The 23,922-nt window shown below is 38.6% G+C and overlaps 1 protein-coding gene and 1 non-coding gene across 2 annotated transcripts in view; one reads left to right on the forward strand and one right to left on the reverse strand.

The window, feature by feature from the left end:
- Window positions 1-23,922, reverse strand: part of LDB2 (LIM domain binding 2) — a 387,724-nt gene that overhangs the window by 342,325 nt on the left and 21,477 nt on the right.
- Window positions 14,525-14,632, forward strand: LOC126033204 (U6 spliceosomal RNA). Its single transcript, XR_007504337.1, has one exon. It is a non-coding gene; the product is annotated as a U6 spliceosomal RNA (small nuclear RNA).

The raw sequence follows: 23,922 nt of genomic DNA on the forward strand, positions 1-23,922 counted from the left end.
TGGTGCAGCAGTAAGACATTTGCCTTGCATGCATCCGACCTAGAACAGATCATGGTTTGATCCCCTGCATCCCATACAGTACCCCAAACCAGGAGCGATTTCTGAGCGCTATAGCCAGGAGTAACCCCTGAGCATCACTGGATGTGCCCCCCCAAAAAAAACTTTTACATAATCATACCCCAGATTTCATATAAATATTGAATTAGACTTATATTACTTGGTTCAGAATTTGAAAAAGGAAAAAGGAAAGTTCACTTTGACCACTCTGACTTTAGTGAAAACATAGGGACACATTTTCATAATAAGTTAGGAAGGCATATTCTCTCATGCCTACTTCTTAGAAAGGAGAAAGCAAAAAAAAAAAAATGCACCAAGTTTCCAGAAAAGTACTATTTATTTTCAAGAGAGCTGCACTGTTATTGTTTCTGAGCCTCTGGAATAGAAACACTTCCTCCTGTGTGATATACTATCAGAATTAGGAAGCCACAGTTAACAATTTTTAAAAAGTTATTAATCGTAGATCCATAAAACCAAAATATACCTCCCTTGAAAATTAAAAAAAAATGAAATAAGTCAAAAGTCACAATTGATATGACTCCGTGTGTCGGGTCATATCCTTCTTTGTGAAACAAAAATTATCATTATTGACAGTTATAATTTATTTCTTCTCTAAGGTCTTGTTTGTTTCTGTGCATTTAAGTACACATATTACATATACATTTATTTGTTTTAGATGAATTATATACTTATATATCATTTACATATATGTTAAATGATTATATATACACATATACGTTTACATAAGCATTTCATGTAGGGGAGAGGACTCTAAAAGTAATACACTCAATACTTTCTGAAATTCAATACAATTTTAACATGTATGAATGTACATAATTATTCAGGCTTTGCCTTCTTGGCAAAATAAAAAATATTTACAATGCTTGTATCAAAGAGCACTATTCTCTGTAGATACATCACTTTGAAAAATCAATAAGTAAAAAATAAACAACCCAGTAGAAAAATTGACAAAGGATATAGCTAGCCTGCTTACAGCAGGGACATAGCATTTTCTAGGGCATAGTCCTTTAAAAGGCCCATAGGATCATTTCAGGAAGTATACGAGGTCAAAATTATTTTCATCACAGTTTTACATAATTCGCCTTTTTCCTTTGGGCTGACATTTAAAATGATAGTGCAGAGTGATGAGGGGGAAATAACTGGAGTGCCTTAAGTCAAACATCAAAGCTATACAAACTCTAAAAGAATTATTGTAACCCTTGCCAGCACACACACAGGGTTATAAAATCTTGATAAAGCTGTAAAAAAATTTAATTGTATAGATCTTGACCATTGAATACTTGTCATCTTTTTGATAAAATGGAAGTATGGATATGATCTCTAGGAAAGGCATCTGGTTGGATGCAAGATCAACTCTAGGCTTCTTTCCTTTCAATACTATTTTAGCTGGAAGAACTCATGAGCTCTAGTTATGGAGAAATATGGTTGGCAGACATTTCCTCAAAAATGAACAAAGTGAATCCATCACTTCAAGGAAAACAACTGAGGGGATCGGTTGCCAATGATAAACTTTGAGCTTTTGTGAAAAAAAAATTAAAGTATGGCAAATTCATATCTGTCACTGTGAGCTTGACAGCTTCCCAATACTTAAAGACTTTTCTTGGGAGATTGATGGTGATATTAACAAATGTGATTTTTTTTGCACTTGTATAATGAAAAGTGTCAAATTTGGAAGATTTGCAAATATTCAGAATATTCAGTGAGCCTATATTTTCCAAATAACCAATGCATGATATTATAAATTCATGAGTGGGTAAAATATCCATTCAAAAGTGCAAGATAGACTAATGAATTTTAATATTATGAAACACGAAAAGTTCAATGATACAAGAAACTTCTACACAGAGAGCTTGGGTATAGGAACAAAGAAGATTTATTTTCAAAAGCTGTTAAACGAATCCTCCCTTTTCTAACCACACCCTTTGTGAGGCTGATTTCCTACATGTTTTCTTCCACCAATTCAACATATCTGTACAGTGAATGCAGACTCAGATAAAGCCTCAATCTCTCTTCTACTAAATAAGCATTAGGGAGATGCACTTACTTGTCCCTCAGTGCCAGTCTACTCAGTTCATTTTAATTTATTTGAGAAAACACAATTTTTTTATTTAAGAATATGTACGTTAACATAGATGTTTTACTACTGCCATTTAAAAATAAATAGTAAGTTTCATTTTATTTTATTTTAACCTACATAGTAAGCCTTCAAACAAAGGATTCCCCATGTTCTTCAAGATCTTCAAAATTTGAGGGTGATCAGGGTAGCCTGAGACCACCAGCTTTGGGTATATCTAGTCAAGAAAATGCAAGTCAAACTTAGGTTCTATTTTGAATCCATCACCTTGACTAAAAATATACAAAACAGGGCTTGCTTTTCAAGTGCCTCTTCCCCCCTATATATTTATCTGGCTTGTTTATCTGTGTGTCTCTGCTTGCTTTCTTATTTGCCGTGTCAAGCTCATGTTCCCTCTTTAACCAATAGTCCTTTCCTTCTGCCCCATTCGCATCTTTCTGGGTGCATTTTTGTTCAATAAAGACTACCTTGCTTGACTTAAAAAAAAAAGTCAAGATTTGTAATGCCAAGTGTTGATAAGATTTCACAAGGTAAATATTCTCATACTCTGATTATTTAAAGGATTATAAATTGATAGAATCCTGTTGACCAAAAATTAGGCTGAGTTTATTACAGGAAATGGCAAACTTTCATGAAACCCAGAAGGTGGGGGAGCCTTATTTGTATTTAAGATGTGAATATTCTATGCTTCAGTAACTGGGCTCTTAAAATACCTTCTCTATAGAAATATTCACATTTAGACCCTATTTAATATGCATTGAATCCTGGTGCAATCATATTACATATATTAACCCATTTAATTCTCACACCAGTAGTCTAGATACAGTTGTATGTCTCTCCATTTTATATGAAGGAATGGAGGCCCAAAATAAGACTGACCTAAGACTACATAGAAACTTACTGCAGCGTTATTTTTAATTACTTTATGTAAACACCATTATTGCAAGATTGTTCATATCATTCAGCTGTTGGTTTTTTTAGTGACAAAGTTGTTCATGATTGAGTTTCTGCATACAATGACCAACACCCTTCACCAGTGCACAATTCCCACCACTTATGTTCTCAGTTTCTCTCCAGCCCTCCCCTTATGTCAGCATTATTTTGCAAAGAATAAAAGGAACCTAAATACTTAGAGATTTTTCATCTTATGTTTGTTGTGGATGCGTCTTTCCTTATATAATCCTTGAAAATTAAATGCTGTCCTGACTTTGCTTCCTTATTCCAATTGTCCAAGGCACACTTAAAGTTCTTCAATCTCCTTAAGATCCTGTTAGCTAGACCAGCTATGATATTTTCTTTGTCTTCTTAATCTCCAGAAAATAATCTCTCTGATCTCCAGCACATAGTGTTCTTTGACACATATCTCTCCTGGTAGACTGGCTGCTTTTTCCCAATTTAGAATGATTGGAGCTCATGTTTCTTTTCATCTTGATAGTCTTCCCCTCATGTCTACCCAGCTCCACTGTCCTATCCCAATCTAATGCCTGTTTGGCTGACAGAAAAAAAACCCAGAAGTCTGTTTTGGTTGCACCCTATTGCCCTGCATCTACCTCCCTTCACAGAATTCTGGGTCGTCCTCATTCAGAATTGAATTCAGATTTAAAAAAGAAATCAGCTCTCATAATGTTCCATTGGATAAAATCACTCATCTCCTACTTGCCCTTTAAAGCTTGACTTTCTGTGACATGGACCCATTTTCTTCATTTCTTTCTTTACTTTTTTGGTTTGGTTTGGTTTTTGGCTCACACCCAACTGTGCTCAAGGGTTTCTCCTGGCTCTGTTCTCAGAATTTGCTCCTAGCAGGCTCGAGGGACCATATAGGATGCCAGGATTCAAACCACTGTCCTTCTGCATGCAAGGCAAATGCCCTACCTCTATGCTATCTCTCCAGCCCTCCCTTTCAGGGGTGGGGGAATGGACCCATTTTCTTCTTACCTGGCTCACTCTGCTTTCAGAACCAGATCTTCTTACCTCTCCCCAAGAACTAGTGAACCAACTAGGGACCCTTCCATGGATTGTTTCTTTAGCCTGGGAACTTATCCTCAAGATATTGTTACTAGAAAATGCTTTATTCTTCCATTTCTGAAGGTCTTTTGCCCAAATGTCAGCTTACTAGGGAGATTCCCCCTGGTCATCCTACAGAAATAAGCAGACCCCTACCTCACTCCTCTTTTTTCACTCCCTGTACCTCATACTTTTATACCACTGAGAACCTCATATCTTGTGATTTTATGTGTTCATTTGTTTACCATCTGTCTTCTTAAGCCAAACTAAAATTGGACCTAGAACATGGCTACTCTAAGTCTATATTAACGACCTGGGACTAATTTTCTCACTTCTAAAATGGAGATCAAACTATCTCTAATGGAAATGTTAGTTATAAGACTCATAAATCATCTTTGTTATTAAAATGATATTGAGCATTTTGCCTGCATGAACCCACGTGATCTATAAAATCCTATGGGATTCACTTGGTCTTTTTTTTTTCTCTCTCTCCCACTTAACCCATGAGGAAAGTCAAGTGCAGACAGGAGGAACCATTCATTTTGCCCTGTTTCCAGCTTCATAGTAAGTCATGGGGTAAATACAAGTTGGAGCTGGAGTTGCCTCCTTCCTTTAAAAATGGGCAAGCACTGAAGGCTTGGAGTTGACTGGAAATGCCAGGAATTACTCTCTGCGTGATTGCTCAAACACGGATTTCTTGCAGGGTGTGATAATGACCCTAGAGCTGGATGCGTGCCTGTGTTGACATTCAGGTGAGCTGAGCTCCATGCGTCATGGTGACTCAGAGGAACTGATCAGGTGAAAAAGGTCTACTTGGGAAGGGTGTTTGCTAAGTCCGTTTTCTGATCAGATAACAATTTTGACACTGATTCTTCTATTTTCAGCTGGCACCAAAAGCCTGTCCACAGCTTTATCACTTACCGGTTATCTGTGTCGCCTGGAAGGAACTCCTGGTAAGGTACAGGAAAAAGGTGGGGGTATTGTTGGGGCTTCCTGCTGGCCAGCACACTGGCCTATTGTTGGGTTTATTTTTCAGACTATCACATCACAATGATTACAGCAACATCCTTTTTCCATCCTGGACCTGATACAATATTTATTGAGCTACACAAACTACGTCAATATGCCATTCTTTCTCTTTCTGTGGCCTGAGTTCTTTTAGGATATCTGTTTTTTTTTTTAATCCATTAAAATATTTTGCTAATTGCTTTGCAATCAAAGAGAGACTTCTTCAACTCTAAATGTTTTCAACAAAAAAGAAACCCCAATTAGACTTCTTCAACTCTAAATGTTTTCAACAAAAAAGAAACCCCAATAATATTTTTAGACGATTCTAACCACAAAATAGCATTTCTTGAGATTACGAAATACTAGGGACTAAGTTATTGATTCACCATCTCATCAAAGTACTAACACAATTCAAGTCGTTTCCATTTTACAGTTGAGGAAACTGGGCTGACCAAATCAGGCAATTCTACTCTTAAAATAGAAAGTATTCTGATCCCTAAAAGTTCTACACTAGCTCTCAAACAAAGCTTTAGATAACAGAAAGGAACCTATCCTTCACACGTTTGCCACTTTGACTTGCGATCTGCTGAGATCTGGAAGTTAAGACCACATAAAGCAAGGATCTCATTCTTGTGAAGATGAGTATTGTGTGGGAGTGATTCATCCAGACCCAGCTGAAAATGAGCCAGTAGTGGATCAGATATTAAACTACATTTAGAAAGCCATTAGCAAGATGACAATGCTAAGCCTGCCACAATGCCTCATTTCTATTTTCCCCTCCTAATTACTTCGATTTGATTATAGGGGTGAGACTTTGCCAACGAATCAACATTGTGAGAAATGTTCTTTGCATACGCAATAAGCTCCCTCTACTATTTCCCCCGCTGCAATCCCTTTGGATTTCTGAATGATAGGGTGGTCAAACTCACAAACTCAGAAACTTACTGAAATTTGCTGTGGGAGGTTGTCAGGGGCTGTTTTCATTTTATTCGAAATAGAAAACTGATGCCTTGGGGCCGGAGAGATATCATGGAGGTAATGTGTTTGCCTTTCATGCAGAAGGACAACGGTTCGAATCCCAGCATCCTATATGGTCCCCTGTGCCTGCCAGGGGCGATTTCTGAGCATAGAGCCAGGAGTAACCCCTGAGCACTGCCCGGTGTGACCCAAAAACCAAAAGAAAAAAGAAAAAGAAAACTGAGGCCTATGGTAGTAAGTTTCCTTAAGCCATGCAGTCAGTGGATGGAAAAGGAGTTACTCAAAAAGAAAATTAACTGAAAAATCTTTTAGAAGCCAGGTGCCTTTCCTAATATAATTGTAGAACAATAATAATTATAGAAATAATAATAGCTGGTCTTTACTAAGATATTAGAATTTGTCAAGCACTATAAAAAATGTTTAAGCAAAATTATTTTATTTCAGAAGTATGAGAGAGAAACAAAGGAGGGAAACCTACCAAGAAAAGAATTACAGAGGTCAGAGAGATAATGTGTCTATGTCAACTTCTATGTAAAGCCATATGTATGTGGGCCAGAGAGATAGGATGGAGGTAAGGTGTTTGCCTTTCATGCAGAAGGACGGTGGTTCAAATCCGGGCATCCCATATGGTCCCCCGTGCCTGCCAGGAGCAATTTCTGAGCATGGAGCCAGGAGTGACCCCTGAGTGCTGCCGGGTATGACCCAAAAAACAAAAAGAAAAAAAAAGCCATATGTATAGTAAAAATACAATTTTTAAATATTGAGTTTGGGGATAAAGATAACTCTACCAGCAGGTAGAGTTTTGCCTCACATGTAGTAAACTAAAATTCGATCTTTGGTACCCCATATGGTCCCCCCCAAGCCTGAGCACAGAACCAGGAGTAAGCCCTGAGCACCAGCAGCTATGGCTGCTCACATACAAACACATATTATCATTACCCCCATCTGATAGATGAGATAAGAAATCATCACAGGGGCCGGAGAGATAGCACAGAGGTGTTTGCCTTGCAAACAGCCGATCCAGGACCAAAGGTGATTGGTTCAAATCCCAGTGTCCCATATGGTCCCCCGTACCTGCCAGGAGCTATTTCTGAGGAGATAACCAGGAGTAACCCCTGAGCACCGCTGTGTGGCCCAAAAATCAAAAAAAAAAAAAAAAAAAAAAAAAAAAAAAGAATAAGCCCTGAGCACAACCAGGTATGGCCAAAAATAAAAATAAGTAAAAAAAAAAAAAAAAGAATAAGCCCTGAGCACAACCAGGTATGGCCAAAAATAAAAATAAGTAAAAAAAAAAAAAAAAGAAGAAGAAGAAGAAAAGAAAAAGAAATCATCACAGACTCGAACCAATTGGGCAAGGTGACCCTTGCTTTATGACAAATGTGGGGAAAGGGCAGTTTCCATTTCTCCAAAGCTTCAAACTTCTCCCAACTGTGGATTTCAGCTGAGATAAATGTTGAGATAAATAAGTGAGTTTTAATAGCCTGGAAATTATTGTCATCCACCGATCCACAGGGACCTTTCTTTCCTTGAGTTTTCCTATATAATTTAGCTATTAAGGGAACTTTTAAAAGGTCATACAAAACATCTCTAGCACAACTGGAATTCTTCATCTTTTAAGTAAAATGAGAACGACTGTCACAGAGAACACGTGTGCTACACTTGTATGAGCTCACATGTAACCCTTTCATCTCAAAAAATATCACTGTAAGTAATAGAGAACGCAAAGTCATATCTAGCTCTACCTCTGTTCAAATTGGGAAAATGTTATATACATATTTATTTTATATCCAGCATTATGTTGACCTTGGCAATATGTTTCTTTTATAATCTAGAATTACAAAATTCAAGGATGTAGCAGGGTACAAGGATTCTGCTGTTAGATGCCTAGGCCCTTATAAAATATAACCTAAACTGGGTCCATCAGCGGTTGAACTCCAAGAAAACCAGTCACTATCTCTGGTTCCTAGGTTGTTCATCAGAAAAGCACAGGTTGAATGAACCAACTGGTAGTCTCTTCTCTCTTCATGCTCTTTGGTCAAGTGTATCACCCAAGACTAGGAAAGTTAACATTATTGTAAACATATAGCCTAATCTGTAATTTTCAAAGAATTTAATATGGGTTTTTTTTTGGGGGGGGCACACTCGGTGATGCTCAAGGGTTACTCCTGACTATGCACTCAGAAATCATGCCTACCTTGGGGAACATATGAACTGCCAGGGGATCAAATCGCGGTCTGTTCTAGATTAGTGCACGCAAAGCAGATGCCCTACTGCTTGCATCACCGCTCTGGCCCCAAAGAATTTAATTTGAAAATCAAAGCCAGAAATAAAAATACAGAGCCCAGTCTCCCCTAAAATTTTCTAAAATGAGTTCAGTGAGCATCTATTTTTATGGCTAGCCTCTTCAATGTAATTCTGTAGTACTGATTCAGTGTGACAGGAAGTCACATTTATGGACAAATGGTTGATGAGCTTATATTATACCCAGCAATATGTTGACCTTGGTGATATATTGCTTTTTAACACATAGAGCCAGAGCCATATCTTCCCAGTATAAATTCATTGGATACTCCAGAAATATCACTTTAGTTACTACAAAAAAATAAAAGCCCTCAACGATGCCAAAAGGCAAGAATTAGACCTGAAACTAATTCTGTGGGCTAAATGTAATAGATATGCTAAGTAAAGGGAGCTCGCCAAAGTGTTTTATTTGATTAGAAGTATTAGAAAGTGCCTGTGTGCTTGAAATTGAGCCCATTCATAGCATACATATTAAAAAGCATCTTTATTTTACCCCATAAACTTTTGTTTCTTCCCCTGGAATCTATTCTCTTCTATCGGTTTTACAGATAGAAAAATTCAAACACAACTCACTACACTGACCAAAAGAGAAAAAAAAAATCAATCCTGATTTTTATTCATAACCCAGACAGAAATGGCTTTATTGGTAGGGAATGGGTTTGTATTTATGGCTGCTAGTTTGTTTTGTTTAGTTAGGTTTTGTGTTTGGAGCCGGCAGTTCCCAGGGCTTTACTCCTGGTACTATATGTGCTATTGGACTTAGAAACAATCAGTTGCATGCGAATCAAATGCCTAACCTTGCACTATCTATCTCTCAGGCCCCAACACAGCCAGTTTCCTCCTGAATCTTTTGCTGGTGAAGTTTCTTCACTCTACTATTTGAGAATCTCATCATCAAGGAGACTGGAGAATTCTACGTGATGATTGGCAGTCTACCTTTGCCTTTTGTATTGCAGCAACCTGGCTTCTGCCCAGTAACTCTCCCAACTCCTTGTGACAGTGAAAAATGTCTTCTGACATTGACAAGTGTTCTCTGGGACGCAAAATCGCCCCCAGTGAAAAAAAGCTAGCACTACAGGGGTTCCAGACTACAGGATGAATAATAACTCTCAAATCCCCTTAGGATCCCCAGCTCACTCCTCCCTCTGATAACTTCATTCCCTCCTAATTTTCTCATCCGCACCAGCCCCCATTCAGTTCAGAAGTCATTCTAAACCCTATTTTAGCCTTTTCTTTGTTGGTCACAGAATTCCAAAGGCAGTGCAGCTCCCACACATATGAGTAGAGAACATATCTGGCACTTTCCACTTCATGCTTCCTTTGAAAAATTCTGTCCCCTTTGTAATACCATCCCCATTCTCCCAATCTGATATTATGTGACCTCATCATCCCCAACCCACATACCTGTTGCAAACTCCAGGTGCCCCAAAACCAGGAAAATTAAATTGAATTGACTTCTTGCTCAGGTGCTCTTGGCCAAGCTGTTCAAACACTTCCAAACCAAGTTGTTCATCTTTAAGGTAGATAGGAATGCCACCCTCCTTTTTAGGCTAATTTAAGAAATAAATGACACTCTGGTTCTTCCGCCTAAGCATTCAATGAAAAGCTCCTTCATCTCACTACTCCTTCCCATGTATAAAAGTGGTTTCATAAGGATGGGCTCCCTCTTGGGGCAAGATCTTCACACCTTTGGCATATAGAAAAAAGAACAAAAAAAACCTTCAAGTCTCTTTTATTGGATTCCTGAGTCACATTTCATTCACCCCAGTTCAGTGTTTGAGATTTTTTTCCCTCCTAAATACTTGGATACGAGAGTTACATGTGCTATGCCAGTGTAACTATAGAAACAACCCAATCTGATGTGAATCAAAAAGTCCTTCTCTGGGTTATCTGCAATCCACACTCTTTGCGACCATCAGGAGTTTGTTAAAGGCTTCCAGGTTCCCACGGGAATATAAGGAAATTGGAATTATGAAAAACCCAGCGATAAGAGAAACAGGAACAATGCCACAGACCTCCGCCCCTGAAGCTCAGCAACTGTGAAGTTCTTTGTGTTACGCTCCTAAGGATGCCCAACCCTGCAGAGATTGGTCACCAGGAAAAGGAAGAGGACGAGGAAAAGGAAGAGGATAGCAAGGGTCATCACCAGCTGAGCAAAGGAGCCATCTGTCACCACAGCTTCCTGGGCAGCCTCAGGGATTCCAGTCACAGAGGGCACCAGCCAAGGACAAAAGAAAAAACAACCTTGGCTTTGCTTTGGGAGTTAAGTGAACAGACTTCTTAAGAGTATTGATGTATTGGCTAATGATGCTGACATCCAGCGTGCTGAGAGCTTACATGTTTAAAGGGCAAGAGTTACAAATCAACAAGTTATTAATTTAATTCCTCTTTGAAAAGGTGCCAAAGGTAGAGAAAGCTGAGCAAGAGGAACATTTATCATGTTTACTTTCCCATAACTTTATTACATTCTAAGCTGGGGAATCTTAAAACATCAGGCAGTCAGATGGGCTGGAGTGGTCTATTTGTACAGGTTCTGTGTTTCCACATGCCACCCCCCCCCCCCATGCAACCTTTTCACTCTCACAGGGACCAAGGAAGTTTACATTAATGTTAATCAGCTCCTATATAAAACCTCTAGGAAGCAAATGCACAGCAAAACACTTTGATCTGCACTACCCAAGTCAATGTGCTCATAAACTTTAGGTCTAAGTCCCTTGTATGGAACAGAAGTCCCCTGGCCAAGTCCACCAGGGAAGTACGGTGGAAAATTACATGTGCTTTATGACTCCTTTTGTAGGCTGGATGCAGAGAGTTCTAAAAGACCCTGGGCAGCAGAGGTAACTTTGTAGTTCCATGAGAAGGTCCTCAAAGAATTGCAGAGAGAAGATGCCCATGCCTTTCCCCTCCAAGTCTCTACTGGATCATCACACAAATGGGAGGCAGGGGACTTTCATTTTGAGGCCCCAAAATGTTAGAGATGTTTTTAAGAGTAGCTCATTTTACTTATCCAGATCACTTATTTTTTGTATATAGCTCTAATAGAACATAGAGGAAAAAGCTGAGGTCACTCTTGCTGATGCTAGGCCTGGTACATGTAACACTCTGGGAGTAACGAGTAACCACTCTACACACCAACGTTATAGACAGTTATGCTTGTGGGAGGCAATGTGGGCTGGCAATGGAATTTCAGACCCTATACATGTGTTCCACCACTTGAATGCTACCTATTTGTACTTCTTAACCCTTATCTTTTTTAGCCAATAATTTATGCCAACTTCAGAAGGTAAATCTTTGAGTGGGGAAAGTGGTGAGCAAATACTGAGATGAGTGAAAAGGGAGATTCATCCCAACAAAATCCAACCTCCTTTCAGATAGGAGAATAAAGGCTAATAATATAGTAATTCGCTTTGATACTCATCACACATTCAAGATTATGTTTTCAATACTAGGCACTTTCTTTAAAAAAAAAAAAAACTTTATTGATTGATTGTTCGGCCACACCAAGTCATGCTCAAGAGTGACTCCTGGCTCTGAACTCAGACTGAGGGACCATATGGGATGCCAGGAATTGAACCTAGTCCATTCCGGGTTGGCCACATGCAAGGCAAATGCCCTACCGCTGTGCTATCTCTCTGGCCCCAATATTACGCACTTTCTACCAAAGTAATAGAGTATATCTAAAACTCAAGTCAAATACCAAAATTGAGATGGGATAGGTAAGATTCATTCTCCCAGAGTATGAAAGTACCTTTTCAAGGCATTGAAACAAGAAGGAATATACCACAAACACAAGAGCCCACTTTGTTATCTTGGACCTCCTGTGGTAGGTAAATCTAGAGCAGTTTTCAGGAATCAATCAGGGATCCTCTGCATTGGCAGTAACTCTCTGGCTGTCTACTCACTGGGTTTGGGACAAGTTCTGGGATTCAGCCTCTCCTCCACAAGTGCTACCACAAGAAGTTACCTCAGAGAATCTCCAACAGCCATTAAAATTGACGCAGGGCCAAACACTCCAAGAAATGGACTATTTTCCATCTAATGGCCAAGGTCCTTTTAGCCATGAAAATAAGCTTTAGCCAGAAGAGGAAGTATCTCCAATTTTCCTTTCTCTTTAAATCAAATCAGTTGCACCCCGGAAGAGCAACTGACTGAGAATATCTATGACTCAGCCCACCCTCACATCAGTCTCTGTAAAAATTAAGCAATTTGACTTTGGATAAAAGAGAAGGGACATTCATGCCAAAGAGTTCAATAAGAGAATCTTCCACTTCCTTTCCAGCAACAGTGGTCTTCTTCCTCACTGCCAAGAGTCTGAATTCTTCAAACTTATTTCCATTCTTGTGTTTTCTGTTCCTTCTTCCTAAAATAATCTTCGCCCACTCCTTAAATGGTTCATGCTTCTGTTTCCTTCAGGGGTTCTCTGTGCCATTGTTCCCTTTCTAAGTCACTTCTAGTCTCTCTCCAGCCCCTTGCCCCATTTTCTTTTCCTTCAAAGGCCTTATCTCCACATGGAAGTATATTAATTGTTCTAGTCTAACAGGATATATACAAAGAACTGTGAGATAAGGACTGGTGAAAGGAAAGTGACTGTGCAAATATGTTTTTTCCTAAAAGCCATTTAAAAACAATAAATATATAAAAAGGCATCACTGTGGAAATTACACATGATAGAAGTAAAATAAAAATGTCTGTTACCAAAGAAAATACTTCACTTATTAGTACCCTAAAAATGATTGAGATTAAATGAACAAATTGGGATGCATAACAATACTAATTGTTATTACATATGATACTATTAATTATAGTATATATGATCCTAAGCAATGAAAACCAAGTAATAAAATTTATTTTTCAAAAATTGGGGGACCATTTTATATTACTCCATCAGCTTTAAGGATGCATATAGTTAATACGTATAAATGAATTTAAGTCAACTGATTCCAATAATAAAGCAATGACTATTACAGTATTGAAGGAAAATTATGCCCCTATCTGGCTTAACATCCTCATATGCAGGATTGAGTCTGTCAAAGGGAAGTGAATTGCTCAAGGTCATATTCAAGGTGAGTTAAGTAAGAGAAAAGATTAAAAAAGAAAAAACAGAACTTGGGTGCCAGCCAAAAAATACTCCACTAAATTATATTTCATAGTCAACAAAAGGAGTGTTTAAATTGATTCTTCCATACAAGTACTCATACTTTGCAAAATAAAACAGAAGAATTCACTAATCATTTAGTGAACTTTGTACCTAAGATCTACAGTTCAGTACCTTCCTTAACTCAATGAGACAATTTCTTCTCAAAGGATGATGCTGGTGTGAAGACATGAGATGAGCATATTAATGATGAAGTTATTGGTGGTAATATTCTGTACGATGATACCTAGCTATTAATCCAAAAATCTTTCCCACAAATCTCTCTTTTGATATGTAAAAGCCCACCTGGGTTACTCAACTTTCCCCTTCCTAGTATGTAAGTATTGGTTTCATAAAGAGAGAAGCAGTTTTAGCTTTTGTCTCTGGCAGACACAATGAGGGATAAGCCATGAGAAGCCACTGACTTTATTACACTCTCCTGACTATCTTGGTTTATTGATTCTTTGCAGCTACCCTGCTACTTCAAACCCATCTCCATGGGGTTTAGAAGCTTGGTTCCTGGGGTGATCTCATAACTTGTGAATTTTATTTTACAGTATTCCATCATGATTTAGGTGATGGCATCAATGATGACCTTGGTGATGAAATTAGTGATAATGATCTTGGTGATAAAGCTCTTTTTGATGTTAAGGTACCAGGTATTCATTTTGCTGGTGATGAGTGATGATGATGTTCTTATTGATGATGTTTATGAAAATGATGCTGATGTGATATTTGATCAAATGTCATGCAAAGTGCCTCAATACTTCAAAAAACTTATTAATGTAAACTTTACTGCAGTTATGATGATTATCTTGCTATTCATATTATTATTATCATAATCATTCCCTTTGACCAAGTCAGGAAGCTGAGAAGACTAAAGAGGTTAAGTAAATTCCCCTCAAACGCTGAAGTAGTAGGATTATTTAAATTACAAATTAAGCTCATTGTTCACTTAAGCAACACACATACTAAAATTTCAAAAACATAGAGAACATTATGTATGACCCCTGCATAAAGATGACAGGCAAATTCAGGAAGTATCCCATATTTTCAAAAAACTATAAAAAACGTTATGCTTAATCAAGTCAGATCCTGAGGTAAAATTTTGGTAGACCAATGGCAAAAATCCTAAAAAAATAATCCACAAAAGTTTGGGGAATGGTAGATCAAGTTACGTTGACCCTTCAGGAATGGTCGTGACAATACTGGTCAGCCTTCTTCAGAGTGGGGATTATTATGGACTCAGAATTCAGTTTCTTATTCCATAAAGAGAGCCACCCAATCTGTGGCATTTTTGTTATATTAATCCAAATTACTAAAACATTAATTGTTTTAAAGAGATAATTTATGGGAACAATGAAATTGTTTCCATATTGAAAAAATTTCTACATTGAAATTTATGAGAAAAAAATTTCTATATTGAAATTTATGTGAATTCCATGTAACGTATTAATTCAGCCAATTCTCAGAGTCTTTCCTGGACTTCCCTTTATCTTCAACATATTTTATCATCAGTTGATATTATGTCAAATGTGTGTATTCTTAATTGTTTATATTCTGGGTCTTCCACTAAAATGTAAGTTCTAAAATAGAAGGGACCTTTATCTGGGTCATTGGTTCTAATTCCCCTTCTCTGAGGATTGAGCCTGGTACATAGAAGCCATCAACAAGTATTACTATTAAATGAATAAGCACAACACACCTCCGCAGATGCTTAGGTCAACTCCTTCCATTTCATTCTAGATTTAATAGAAAAATGATTATGAGAAATGTTAAGGTGAGAAACAGGGCTACAAATAATGAGCGTAGTGAAATCCCAGATTTATCCATGATCCCATTAATTCTAAGTTGCACATTCTTTCCAATATAAATGGCTCGAGGCGCTGAAGTCTCAATGCATTTTTACAATGTTAATTTGGTATCTCAATTATCAATGTTATCAATGTGCTATCAATGTGCATGAGCAAAGATGTTATCAAAGTACATGAGCAAATATGAACAACAGAACAACAGATACAGAATGGGTGTAACTGGGAACCAATGAGTGCCATCTTCAACCACTCAGAATCAAGTGTATCAAGGTGAGAGTCACTATGCTTCATACCAGATGAGCTGCATTCCTGAAAATTGAATTCAAAGTAAGGAAAGCACTTTCTAACATAGCTGCTCAGAAGCAAGTGCCAATGGCTGTTTTTAATGCATTATTAAATGCATTATTTTGAATGCTGTCTCACCCAATACGTTAGATGGCACAAAGAGATATATAGTAGCATGTGAAGAGGTTTGATGCATGATGAGTCAAAGAACAATTTTGGAAAGTGCAGTCCTGAATATAAAAAGTCTCAAAATTACCTCACCGACTTATCTGTATTCCTGTTTCTGAAATGTACACAGGTGGTGGTTTATCAAAATTAATTAAATCTAAAAGAGCTTTTCAGACTGTCTTTTGGGCCTTTCCTCAGCCTCCTTCCAGGTTCCAGCGCCATTTTGATGTCTGCCCCTTGGGGACAGTCAAGTTTGTATCTGGGTGGGAACAAGTAAATAACCCACCCCCTCCTTCCCATCAATCTTTCTTTTCTCAAACTAGTGCAGAAGCACTAGTTTGCAATATTTTTTAATCACACTAAGATCACCTTGCTTGTTTGGAAAAATAACCTCTTAAAAGATATACCTTGAGTGGCAGAAGAGATAGCATGGAGTTAAGGTGTTTGCCTTGTATGCAGAAGGTCGGTGGTTCAAATCCCAGCTTCCCATATGGTCCCCTGAGCCTGCCAGGAGGGATTTCTGAGCGTAAAGCCAGGAGTAACCCCTGAGAGCTGCTGGGTGTGACCCCCCCCCCAAAAAAAAAAAAAAAACAAGATATACCTTGAGCCACCTTTCATACAAACAGTTCAATATATCACTTTTTAAAACACCTTGTTACTCCAGCATTCTAAACCACTAAATGCAAAGATCAATACAAAAGCGAAAGAAGACACTTACAGTGGTAGATATGGAGAGAAATGCTAAACAATGTCTAAGTCTACCCAAAAGTCTGAGCCTTCTAGATGAGGACCTAAAACCAACACTTAATGTTTTAGCAATGAAAATCAAGGAGTCACTAACCTGCAAAATATTAAGAAATCTATAGATGAACAATTCAACCAACTCAAAGAATTCTTTCAGAAGATGAGATAATCCACACAAATGGAGCTGAAGGAACTAAAAAACATGCGAGCAAGCCATAATAAATTACACAGGAGGAGAATCGCATAAATGAACTTGAACACAAATGACAAGCAATCAGTAATTAAGAAATCAAAAAAGAAAGAAGAGACAAAACATTGGAAGAATATGTAAGGTACCTAATGAACAAAAACAAAAGAAATAATCTCCTAATTATAGGAATATCAGAAGGGAAAGAAAATAAAAAAGGGGAAGAGCAAGTAGTGAGGGAGATAATAGCAGAGAACTTTTCCACCCTCTAAAAAGAATCTTCTCTAAAAGAGCATTCCCAATAAATTTGCAACAAAAAACTCTATGTGATAAGAAAATGGCATGAATCCAAAACACATGTGGGGACCAGATCACCAACAGGCACCCATACCCCTCAGGCTTGTTATCAAAGTCTATAGAGGAAGATGCAGAAGGAAGTCATGGCTCATGGACTAGATCAGAAAATGTATAAATCATAAATCAGAAGTATTCTGGGGCCCGGAGAGATAGCACAGCAGTGTTTGCCTTGCAAGCAGCTGATCCAGGACCAAGGTGGTTGGTTCGAATCCCGGTGTCCCATATGGTCCCCCGTGCCTGCAAGGAGCTATTTCTGAGCAGACAGCCAGGAGTAACCCCTGACCACTACCGGGTGTAGCCCAAAAACCAAATAAATAAATAAATAAATCACAGGTATTCACTGCAAATGAAGTTGACCAGTTTGGAAATAACAGCTGAAAACTAGCTGGGAAAACACCCAAAAGTCTAGCTACCTAAAATATTTTCAGTCAATCCTATACCAGAAAGGAAGTTATAACTAAGACTGAATTTCAGAACTGGCTAGCAAAATCCTGCCCTGAATAGTACCCAGAAAAGCCCATTTCAATTGGTTAAATTCTAAGAAATTATTTTGTTGAAAAATAACATTTTAGGAGTAGGAGTGATAGCACATCAGTAGGATGTTTGCCTTGCACATGGCCACCCTGAGACTGATCTGGGTTTGATCCCTGGCATCCCATATTGTCCCCCAAAGCCTTCCAGGAGTGATTTTTGAATGAGGAGCTAGCACCTCTGGGTATGCTCCCCAAAACAAAGAAAGAAAAATAGCTTTTCAGAAAACCTACCAAAGATCTCCACTATCAAACTCAAATAACAAAACTAAGAAGTATCTTCAAGTTCACCGTGGAAGTTTCTGGAAGGAAAGCATATAATTGATTTTTCTGAAAATCATTCTTAAAATTCACTCTTCCTTGTAGACTAAATTCTACGTTGAATCAGGACCAGCACTTCTTCCCATTGTACCAGATTTTGTCCAAAAAAAAATAATAATAATAACCTCTACATAATGCTATCTCTGCTCTCGCCTGGCTTAGAGTCACTTGGACTGTGTCTCAAATATAACTCATAGGACTCCATCACAAGAGCTTGGAAGTCTTGCTGAGAGAAGACAAATGCAGTTATGTAAGCAGATGGCCAGGGACCAACATCTTCAGGGAAGACATTCAAGTCAATCTCACTTGGAGTGGGGGTGGAAGCATTCTTGGCTTTATGAAAGTAATTCCCATATCAACAGTTTATTAATCCATGGAGAGAACTCAGGTATTTACAAAGAACACTACCCTTCCCAGCACCTCTTCTTCCTTTCCTTTCCTTCCTCCTCCTCCTTCTCACTCCTTCTCCTCCTCCTCCTCCTACAACTATTACTCCTCTTCCTCCTCCTCCTACTACTACTACTAAAACTACTACTCTTCTTCTTCCTCCTCCTCCTCTTCCATTTCTTTCCTCTCCAATTGCATTGGAAATGCCAACAACCCTCAGAAGTGGGTAAAGGATGCTTCATAGAAGAAAAATAAAATTCAAAGAATTACCTCTCTCATATGTAGCCCTTAAAGGTACACACATAACAAGGTAACAACAAAAGGCCAGAAGGCAACATAATGGGAGAACTAACTCACGAAATTGAATTGGGGGAATGAGAAGAAGGAGGTTTGGAGTTCTTGAAAGTTTCATATGAATACTCTTGATGATGCCTGTGGTGTTGAAATTTTGTTTATGAGAAAGTATTATTAATAGTATTGTAGATCAAAATTAATGGTTCATTTTGAAAAGGAATCCATATGCCCAGAAGAGTGTAGGTTCCCCGACCCTATTCTGAAATCCTCCTAATTTAACTTCCACAATCAAGTTCTCTTATGCCACCAGAACTGAGGGGCACTGAAGGTTTGGAGAAACTGATGTAGAGATAGAAATTCTTCTCAAGGACCCTCTTTCAACAAGTTCCTAAACATTTCATATTCTGGATCTATTTCTTTCTCTGAAACACCTACTGAGTTGATTGAAAATTTATGCAAGGATGATGTTCTGTTGCATTTAAATCTAAGGGTTCACACATCTGCCCTAATGTGGCCTCTCATTTTTCCCCAACTCATTTTCCTCTGAAGAGTCAAAACTTGGGTGCTACAATAAGTGACAGCAAGGAAAAACTGGAATCTAAAATTAAAAAAAAAAAGTGACTCGGGTCACTCGAACACATCCACATCACACCTGTTTTATATAGTATTTCTCTCCACTAATAGATGATTAAATGTAAATCTTAATGTACATTCCATTTTAAATGCAATATGGGTTAGTTACTGTTGCCATGGAAACCTTCACTTCTGCATTTACTGATTATTAAATTCTGTGACATTTGCCTGACTTGAGTACAATGTAAAGTTTATAAATATAACAACAGGTTTATGGAGGATTTTTTCAAAGTATTCAATTTTGCATAAATAATTCCATCACAAATCTCTAGGTCCATTATGGGGGAAGGCATTTAAACTGATGCCCCCTGAACAATAAACAGCAAAACAACAGGCTATTTTCAGAAATAACCATTTCCACAGATTTCTTCTCCAAAAATCTTGCCACTAACAAAATGCTCCATCCATTGTATAAATCTTCTAACCCACAGATTTAGTGATAATTTACAATGTTGCAATTTGTAATTTTACTATTCAATGCATTTTCTAACGTGCTATCTTTTTTTTACATTTATTTTTTTATTTGTCTATTTGTGGGTAGTTTTTGTGGGTCAAATCTGGTTGTACTTAGGGAGTTTAATTTTGGTTCCTGTTTCAGGGGCTACTCCTGGAAGTGTTATGAAAATCATATGCAATGCTAGGGATTGCACACCCTAATATGTCTATATGCAAAGCAAATGCCCCACCTATGAGTTTATCTTTCTGACTTTCCTTTTACCTTTAATATCAAACTAGTGGGAGACCCAGAAAGACATAGTTTCAAGGGGAAAAATGAAGTTCCTTTAATGACTACTTCCAATCCATGGCAAACAACCCTTGACTTTCTTTTGGGAGGGGACTGGGCCACACCTGATGGCTCTCAGGAGTTACTCTTGCTTGGTTCTGAGCTCAAAATTGCTCTTAGCAGGCTCAAAGGACCATATGGGATGCTACGATGCTAGTAATCATCCCATGATGGCTACATGCAAGACAAATGCCCTACCACTGTGCTATTCACTCCAGGTCCAACCCTTTGACTTTCAACTTGAATGTCCGGAGGAAATCCTTGCAACAATCCTTCTTTCCAGTCTTAGTCATCTTTGCATCTTTGGAATCTAGCAGTTATCCTACAAGAATTAAAGGCATACTCTCTAAATGCCCATATTTTTTTTGAATCCCAGATTAGTGTCACCTGACTTGCAGAAATTGAAACTTGTGATTTTTATGCTAAACCTCCAAAAGTCTTCCAGCAAGTGCCCTGAGAAATCAAAGGCATCAATAAGAAATTGACTGACCTGCCTTACATTTATGATGGGTACTGAATACTTAGGAAGGCATTACTAGCAGGTATATGATTCTCCCCAAGAAAACTCCTGAATTCATACACACTACATCTGGAGAAAACAAAAATAACTGGCACAAGACATATTTTAAGTGGTTCCATCAAAGTCTGCACAGACAATAAAAATGATATATTTTTTAAAAAGAGATAACATTTAACCCAGTGTTCACTGATCTATATTGCATCAGGCACAGCTAGGCAAGGTTCATATCATGGAGGTTCACAGCTGAAGGAAAGTGGGAAATGAATGTACTACAGAGTCATCTTCTAGCTTATAGGAAAAAGGCCAATGAAATGGCCCATTACTTAAGAGTCCACCACAAGAGCTTCCCAAAGTAAGAGGCACTAGATAGAATATGGTAACACAAAAGGAAAGAAGAAACAGGAGGGAAAAAATGAAATCCCTCCCTCCATAGGAAAGAGAATCCAGGCTTCATCAATCATTGCTTTAAAAAGTAAAAGAGGGGGGGCTGGAATGATAAAAGAGTGGGTGTGGCACTTACCTTGCATTCTATTGACCCAAGTTTGATATTGACATCCCATATGGTCCCTGTGCACTGCCAGGAAGTGATTCCTGAGTGCAGAGCCAGGAGTAACCTCTGAGTATCACCAGGTGTCACCCAAACCAAAATAATAAGAAGAAAGATAAAAATAAAAATTATCTTGAACAAATGGTCAAGTGATAAAGATGCTTAGTAGGAGACAACCAACAATGGGCAAAAAAATAATCGAGAGCAATGCATAACTCAGGAGAGAGGACAAACGAGTTTGACAAAACTGACATATACAGCTCATAGGCTGATTGAGATACTTCAGGTGGATTTATCTAGAGTAAATTTGGTTAGAGTGAATGTCATTTAACCATTGCCACTTTGGGCTTGAACACTCAGGTACAGCTGTGGACAAGACTGGAGAGAGATAAAACCTGAGATAAATTCCTTCTCTTCCTCCTCCAATAACCTGAGATTTGGTCCAACAGCTCTTCTCTCCAGTGTCCTAAAGAGCCAGGACATCACCAAACATTGCCTCCTTCACAGTCCTCACTTTTTCTCTGCAGGTCCAGTCAAGCCAGTCCATTATCATCCCTTACCTCAAAATCTGAACATGCTACATTTCTTCTCTTCCTGATCACAGGATTTCTTTGACCTCGAAATCTTGTGAGTCAGTTCCACATCATGAATCTCTTTTGTGATTTAACTGTCTAGGATACCTATACCTATGTCAATTGTTTCTCCTGAGAACCCTGATTAATACAAAAATAATTAAAAATGGAGGTGGGACCAGAGCAATAATACAGCTGAAAGGGCATTTGCTCTGCTTATAGTCAACCAGATTAGATGCCAGGCATCCCAGATGGTCCACCTCGCACCACCATTAGTGATTCCTTAGTACAGAACCAGGAGTAAGCCTTGTGTACACAGGGTGAGGTTGAAAATCAAATGTATTCCTTCCCACTGAAAGAATCTTCTCTGCAGGCCTTTTGCACAAAGGTGAATTTCTCTAGTCTTCTTGGCACACATTAACCCCATAAGGTTTAGCAAAGTGTTTTTGAATTTCAGTTCCTTCAGCCTGTGCTATTGGCCAACTGTCTTTTTTGCAGTGCAAAAACTGCCTGTTTTTCATTTGATTTAATCACTCAGAGTCTATCAGAGAACCCAGAATCTGATTAATATTCCTGAAAGATCATTTGAGCATGAGAAGAATTTTAAAGACAGTGCTAAATTGCCTGTTGTCATAAGAATGCAATGTATACAATGGAGCCTTTGGACGGTGCACCATGGAGAAGGTTCCAATTGAGCTGTCTATACTGGATTTGAGGGTTTTGATTTGCCCAGGGGCAAAGAAAGTCATTCCAGTTGGAGAAAACCAAGTCCTGAGATGCCACCAAGTGGAGTCACATGCATTGTGATTCACGATTTGGGACCATGTCTATAGGAAGCCAACTACCTAACTTGGCTTTATGTAGAGATAAACATGACATGTGTAATACATTCTGACTCAGGAAACCACATATGGCGCTGAGGAAAATACCTGGGGCACCTGCATGCAAGACAAGTGCCCTACACACTGTACTATCTCTCTGGTCCTCCAGAGGAATACCTTTGATTAATTCTCATAGACATCTTCCATTATGGAAAGATGAATCCTATGTAAGTAGCTCACTGTGATTTGTTTTTTGAATATCAGGATCTACTAATTTTCCCATATTTTTAATTCAGTCCAGTAAGGTCTAGGCAGTGGTCGGCAACCTTTTTTTTTTTCAACTGAGCCAAATCTCCCCAAAACCACGATTGAAATTTATTTTGAGAGCCACACAGGGCGCGCACTGACAGAGGCTATGAGCAGAGTCCTGACTCCTGGAGCGGCCGCCTGGCACACAGAAGAACCAAATTAAAAGTGGAAAGAGCCACATGTGGCTCACGAGCCGCAGGTTGCCGACCACTGTAACTGGCTCCATGTTTAATACTGAAGGAATAAGGATAAGTCTGCCAGTGGATTTCAACTTCCATGACATTGGGAATGAGGTACTCATAACTGATTCCCAGGGACCTGTATGAGTATGGGGTGACTTCCTTTTAGGAACTGAAGACAAAAGTCCCCAACCCAAGGATGAAACTGAGTTTGTCTCACAGTCTACTTTCTGGTTCCTTAATGTGAGTCTATTTTTCTCCAAGCTATCAAGGGGAGCACTGATAGGATTGATAGGAGTCAGTGGAATTTAAAGGGGGAGACCAGCTCTCGACTTGGATCCAAGCCTTCATGAATCCCTTTGCTAAGCCTCTCTCTCTCAGCCTTCATTTTTTTAAATAATGTCTTTATTTAAACACTGTGATTACAAACGTGATTGTACTTTGTTTCAGTCATACAAAAAACACCCCCTTCACCAGTGCAACATTCCCATCACCAATACCCCTTATTTCTCTCCTCCCACACCCTCTGCCTGTATCAGCCTCCATTTTCTAACCAGAAAAATGGAGATGAAACTGTAATAATTGGCACACTGATGTGTAGTGTAATTGAAACCTAAAAGTCTAGAAACATCTGCGTGGGAGATGGGCATGCCCTTAAGAGATGTGCTTCGAATCTTTCTTGAGGCTATCCTAGGTGGCTAAGCTGCTGTTTTCTTTATGTACATAAAAATTTTAATTGAATCCTCATGAGATACACAGGTACAAAGTTGTCCATGATTAGTTCCAGTCATACAATGTCCAACACCCTTCTCCAGTGCTCATTTCCCCAGTTTCCCTCCCATCCTCCCCACTGCAGGCCCCTATGACAGATATTTTTCTGCTCACTTTTTCTC

The sequence above is a fragment of the Suncus etruscus genome, chromosome 16 (assembly GCF_024139225.1).
Source record: "Suncus etruscus isolate mSunEtr1 chromosome 16, mSunEtr1.pri.cur, whole genome shotgun sequence".
In the NCBI taxonomy this organism is placed as follows: domain Eukaryota; kingdom Metazoa; phylum Chordata; class Mammalia; order Eulipotyphla; family Soricidae; genus Suncus; species Suncus etruscus.